Source organism: Bufo bufo, chromosome 2 (genome assembly GCF_905171765.1).
Source record: "Bufo bufo chromosome 2, aBufBuf1.1, whole genome shotgun sequence".
Classification (NCBI taxonomy): domain Eukaryota; kingdom Metazoa; phylum Chordata; class Amphibia; order Anura; family Bufonidae; genus Bufo; species Bufo bufo.
In genome coordinates, this window is record NC_053390.1 from 443548494 (window position 1) to 443554961 (window position 6468).

The window sequence follows — 6468 nt, forward strand, 5'->3', positions numbered from 1 at the left end:
GCTCAGAATCAGAGAGGCAGGAAGAGGAGGAGATGCAGGCTAGGGGCCTTTCCGTTAGGGCGACCATACGTCCTCTTTTTCCTGGAAATGTCCTCTTTATGGGACTTAAAAAGAATTGTGGATATTGGAGATAATAATCAGGCCTGCTGTTTGTAATATAAAAAATCTCTCATTACTAGGTTGATGATAGAGAGTGTAACACAAATAACAGAAAGCACAGTTCCAAAATATATCACTCTCTGCAATACTCTCCCCATAAGAGCCTATGGACAGCAACAATGATAATGGCTATAGTACTTTCTCTCTTTAAATACACCTCAAAGTCTCTCAGCCGAACCAAAGGCTTGCAGTTAGATTCTTGTTAAAGGGCTTCTGTCAGCCCACTAAACCATTTTTTTTTTTTGTTTAATAATAATCCCTACACTGCGATCTCTGCATACATAAGTAAAATAATAATTTTCGTTCAGTAGAATTTGATAAAACGCTATTTTTATAATATGTAAATTACCTTGCTACCAGCAAGAAGGGCGGCTACTTGCTGGTAGCAGCCGCATCCTCCGATCCTAATGACGCCCCCTCCGCATTGTGATTGACAGGGCCAGGGAACGGAATCGTTCTCTGCTGGCCCTGCCTGTTTTCATTCAATATCTGGCGCCTGCGCTGCGGCCGTACCTATCTTCAATCTGCGCAGGCGCACTGAGAGGCGGCCACTCACTCGGCCGCTCCATCCTCAATGCGCCTGCGCCGATGATGTCACATCTACACCCGGCGCAGGCGCATTGAGGAGCGAGCGGCCGAGTGAGTGGCCGCCTCTCAGTGCGCCTGCGCAGATTGAAGATAAGTACGGCCGCAGAGAACGATTCCGTTCCCTGGCCCTGTCAATCACAATGCGGAGGGGGCGTCATTAGGATCGGAGGATGCGGCTGCTACCAGCAAGTAGCCGCCCTACTTGCTGGTAGCAAGGTAATTTACATATTATAAAAATAGCGTTTTATCAAATTCTACTGAACGAAAATTATTATTTTACTTATGTATGCAGAGATCGCAGTGTAGGGATTATTATTAAACAAAAAAAAAAACGGTTTAGTGGGCTGACAGAAGCCCTTTAAGTTCTTCTGCAGTTCCTGAGCTGAGGGGTGCAGAATTGAGATACGGGGGATCAATCTATCTCATAGTCTGGTAGGATGTATTAACAATATTCCCTTCCAAAGCAGCAAAGTCTTTCTGCTATAAATAAGCACAACACCTTGCTGCCTGAGTCCAATGCATGGCCTTGTGGGTTGTAGACCTTATAATCTGCTTCTTTCTGGAGTACTTTGGTAGTATGGCTGCATTTTGGGCAGTTGTGGGCTCAGAGACAAGGGTTCTCTGAACTTTGGCTTAGTTATGCATGAGGTTTCCCACACACATTTTTCCTCCAAGCTGCTTCAAACTAGACTCTCTACATCTGACTACTCAGGTGGCAGACCTAGTCTATCTCCTAACAACTTAACACAGTTTGACACATTTTTAACCATATGTTGTCTATACTGTGCTTCTAAGTCCTTAAACATAACAAACTACAACATCTAACACAAGAAACATTTCATTTACTCTGTTAATAGTAATTTACCCATTGCAGTAGTCCTTCTGGGGTACTACACCCTCATATCTAATGGCTACAGAAACAATTTCATAGTCTGTGCTGTTTTATAAATGCTCTGGAATGTGCCTCTACAATCACTGTGATATAAGTCAACAAGAGACTGTGAGAGACATCCCTTTATTCCTGCGGCAAAGTGTGTGGCTTAAGATGACACATTTTGCACCAACATTTTGGCACAAAATTGTCTCAAAGTGAGCCAACCAATAAGTGGTATAAAGTTTGACAAAATTATCTATCTATGCACCAGATTTATCATCCAACCCGAGCCCCTGGTCTTCAGACTGTCTGTTTATACTATTTGCATTTTAGACAGGATTAGTAAATTTGCCCCAGTTTTAGGTTGGACCTGATGTTGTTGTTTGCTGCAGGTGTGTGATAGTAGAGACAAAATAACTGTCATGGACGTACCGAGACATACGGACGTCCTGGCAACAGTGAGTGGCAGGAGATCTGTGAGCCTGGTAACACGTGGTTTGATCTGACAGGTTTTCCTTGTGGATCAATAGGTGTCTGTGTTGTTTCTGGTAATGGCCACACCCCTTGCCTCCAGGTGTTGCTTATGTGGTCATTTAACCTTCCTTATTTATAGTTGCTTCTCCCACTATGCTGTGCGGTTTATAGCTTCTGTTCCTGTGGATTGTTTGTGGTTAAATCTCGGCTGAGTTCCTGGTGCTTCCATAGCCTCTTTGAATTTTGTATTTTGTTTGGGTTCTGTGTGTTACATTTCCCTAGTGTTTGAATTAGGTCTGAAGTAGACTCCTGTTCGTCCTTTCTTTTGGAGGAACAGGTAGTCTCGTCCCTGCCATTAGTAACGGGGTCCTATAGGGCTAGACAGGACTCTAAGTATTCCTGCGTATGAACTCACCTACCTTTGGGGTCTGTTCATACTGGTTGTCAGTCAGGATTTTGGTTAGGGTTTTCACTAGGAGGTGTCCATCTTCCTTCACTAGTTCTCAGGCCTGATTCCCTGTTTCCCCCTTCCCTTCTATGCTCGGTATGGTGTTGCCAACCTCCCACACCGAAGCGTGACATTATAAACTACCAAAACCGTAATTTTTGTTTGTTTGTGTGCAGCCATGGATCCTATTGCTGCACTAGCAGGTCAGGCTGACCTCCGCACGACCGTCTCGCAGATGCAGAGATAACAGGCTGTTGGTCCTGGTGGTAGTGGTGGAGACCAGGCCTATCTACAGCCTAAAGTTGCCCTACCAGACTGATTATCTGGGGGACGTGATAATTTCATTTTGTTTAGGGAGGCGTGCAACTGTATTTTAGTCTACGTCCACACTCATCTGGGGATGAGAAACAGCGAGTCGGTGTGGTTATTTCCTTGCTTAAGGGGGATGCGCTCCCAGTCTCTCCGGTCGGAAGATGAATTTTTCGAAGCTTTGGGTTTTATCTATGATGATCCGGATCGGACCTCTCTAGCTGAAACCAAGCTGTGCGGCCTTCGTCAGGGTGATCGTTCCACTGAGATTTATTGCTCTGAGATTAGGAGGTGGGCTACGGATACGGAGTGGAATGATCCTGCCCTCCGTAGCCAATTTTGTCAAGGGTTATCAGAGAGGCTGAAGGACGCTTTGGCCTTTCATGAAACCCCAGTGTCTCTGTAGGCTGCTATGTCTCTGGCTATACGCATAGATAGACGCCTGAGAGAGAGATCTAGGGGCCCCCACTCTCAGGACGTACTATCACATGATGTATCGTCCTCCTCTGACACTTTTGGTTAAGCTACTCCTGGGTTTATATCTGGGGACGAACCCATGCAATTAGGGGGAGCTACTCCTGGATCTGCTTTTAGGCATACTGGTAATAGGAAGGGAGTGTGTTTTTTCTGCAGTCTGCCTGCAGTGAATGCCTGAGGCGCAGCCTCATAGTGCCTGTCAGTAATCTATTAATAAAATAAAAAAATAATGGCTGGTGTGATTGTGGTGCAAGCCGGAGATAAAGGGGGACACCCCGTGATCTTAGGGACTAATGTCTTTAAAAATTGTTACTCCGAGGTACTTGAGGCATTGAACCAATCCATACCTTCAGCTTCACCTGCTTCCAAAAGAGCCATTCAGAAGACTATCAGTGTGCTGTGTGCTCAGCCAAAATTTGCAAATGGAAAAGGAGAAATCTGTACTGCCCGGATCCGGGATAACCGGCCGGTAATCCTGCCACCAAATTCCCAGATCATCCTGTGGTGCCGTGCCGTGCTAGGTATCCAGGGCCAAGACTATCAAGCCCTAGTGGAGCCCATCCAGATTGAGAATCATCCCTTCGTACGAGCAGCCAAGAGCCTGGTGACTGTATGCCAAGGTAAAGTGCCTGTCCGTTTGATTAATTTCGGTGATCACCCTGTTACTCGCTCTAAGCACTGCCCTATTGCTCAGCTCTTCCAGGTATCCTTCCAGGATGTTATCCGTCTGCCTGCCACGGAGACGTTCCAAACAGCACAGAGCAAAAGCACCCCTACCAGCGCCTCTTCAGTATCCTGGTGGGAAGAACTTCATGTGGGGAACGAATCTACCCCGAAGGACCAAATAGAGGGAGTCCTGAATCTGGTGAAAGAGCACCACAAGGCCTTTAGCAAGCACTCCACGGACTACGGAGAGGTCAGTGTAATCAAACACACCATACCCACTGGCTCTCATCCTCCTATCAAGGAGAGATACAGACCCATACCACCTACTACCTATCAGTCCGTAAAAGAGATGATACAGGAAATGAAGGACTCTAATATAGTCCGGGACAGTCATAGTCCCTGGGCTGCACCCCTAGTTCTTGTTCGTAAAAAAGATGGCAGCATTAGGTTCTGCGTGGACTATAGAAAAATCAATCAAATCACCCACAAAGACGCTTTTCCGTTGCCACGCATTGAAGAGTCTTTGACTGCCCTGGGGTCATCAGCCTACTTCTCAACCCTGGACTTAACCAGTGGATACTGGCAGGTACCTATGGCCCCAGAAAACTGGGAAAAGACCGCTTTCACTACGCCTATGGGCCTGTTTGAATTTAATTACATGCCTTTCGGACTGTGTAACGCTCCAGGGATGTTCCAACGGTTGATGGAGCGTTGTTTAGGCCATAGGAACTTTGAGACTGTATTGCTGTACCTGGATGACGTCATTATCTACTCCAAGACGTATGAGGATCATTTAAAACATCTGGCTGAAGTGTTTCAAGTTCTCATTAAATATGGCCTTAAAATCAAGCCGTCCAAGTGCCATCTGCTGAAACCAGCAGTAATGTACCTAAGGCACGTTGTTAGTGCAGAAGGAGTTCAGCCTGATCCTGATAAACTTGCTGCTGTCCGTAATTGGCCTACTCCTACCACCGTGAAGGAGGTGAGAAGTTTCCTCAGCTTTGCAGGATATTACAGACGCTTCATCCCGCATTTTGCACAGATTGCGGATCCGATCCAGGAACACCTAAGGGGGCATCCCAAAAAGAGTCCAAAGACTCCTATCCCTGTTGAATAGAATGAAGAACGGGAGATTGCCTTCCAGCTCCTAAAGAAGAAGGTGACTGAACCCCCTGTCCTGGGTTACCTGGATTATCAGAAGCCGTTTCACCTCTATACGGATGCCAGTAAAAGAGGTCTGGGAGCCGTGTTGGCTCAGGTGTAAGACAACAAAGAGAGGGTGATTGCCTATGCCAGCAGATCCCTGAGGGGAGCTGAGAAAAACTATCAGAATTATAGTTCCTTCAAGCTGGAGTTCCTTGCTTTAGTGTGGGCTGTGACTGAAAAGTTCAAGGACTACCTTGCTGCCACTCCGTTTGTCGCCTTCACGGACAACAATCCCCTGGCACATCTGAATACAGCCAAGTTAGGGGCTCTGGAGCAAAGATGGGCCTATTGTCTTGCCAACTATGACTTCACTGTGAAATACCGGGCAGGCCGCTCAAATGATAATGCTGATGCCCTGTCTCGGCTTCCCACTACAGAAGCACCAGGTGAATCAAAGGATGCCTGGGAAGAAGTGGAGATGCCGGCGTTTTACAACAAATTTGCTCAGCAAGATAATGTTCACACTGAAAATCACTCAGCTGCTGATCTCTCTCCACCGACTAATCCTGAGTCCAGAGGCGAACAAGAAAGGTGGATTAAGCTCCAGTCCGAAAGTAGAGTCCTCGGTGAACTGCTCGACTTCCTTACTAGTGGAAGAACTCCTGAGAGAGTCCGCAGGAAGAGTGCAGACCCAGAACTATTGAAATTGTGGAGACATCGCCACCAACTCTTCCTTCAAAAAGGCCTGTTGCTAAGAAGAAGCCTGGATCCAGTGTCTTGCGATAGGGTGTACCAGATCCTCATACCACGTTGAGACGCCAGTCTTGTACTAGAGATGTATCACAACCGGTCTGGACATTTCGGTGTGCAGAAAACTGAGGCCACCATTCGCAGAAGGTTCTATTGGATTGGGATGAGAGAAGACATTGAAAAATGGTGCCGAGAATGTACTGCCTGTGCCGTCGGGAGAAGTGAACGCCATGACCAGAGAGCGCCTCTCCATCCTATCGTGAGTAAAACTCCCTTGGAACTTGTTGCCATTGATCATGTGAAGTTGGAGCCAAGTCGCTCAGGTTATACTTATGCCATGACCATTATTGATCACTTCACTAAGTTTGTTGTAGCAGTGCCTGTGAAAGACCTGACAGCCAAGACTGCGGCGGAGGCGTTCTGGAAGCATTTCCTCCTACCCTACGGCTGCCCAGAGAGGATCCTCACTGACCAGGGGTCTGCGTTTGAATCACAGTTGTTCCAGGAGATGTGCCTGCTACATAATTGCCAGAAGGTCCGAACCACAGCCTATCATCCGCAAGGTAACGGACTCTGT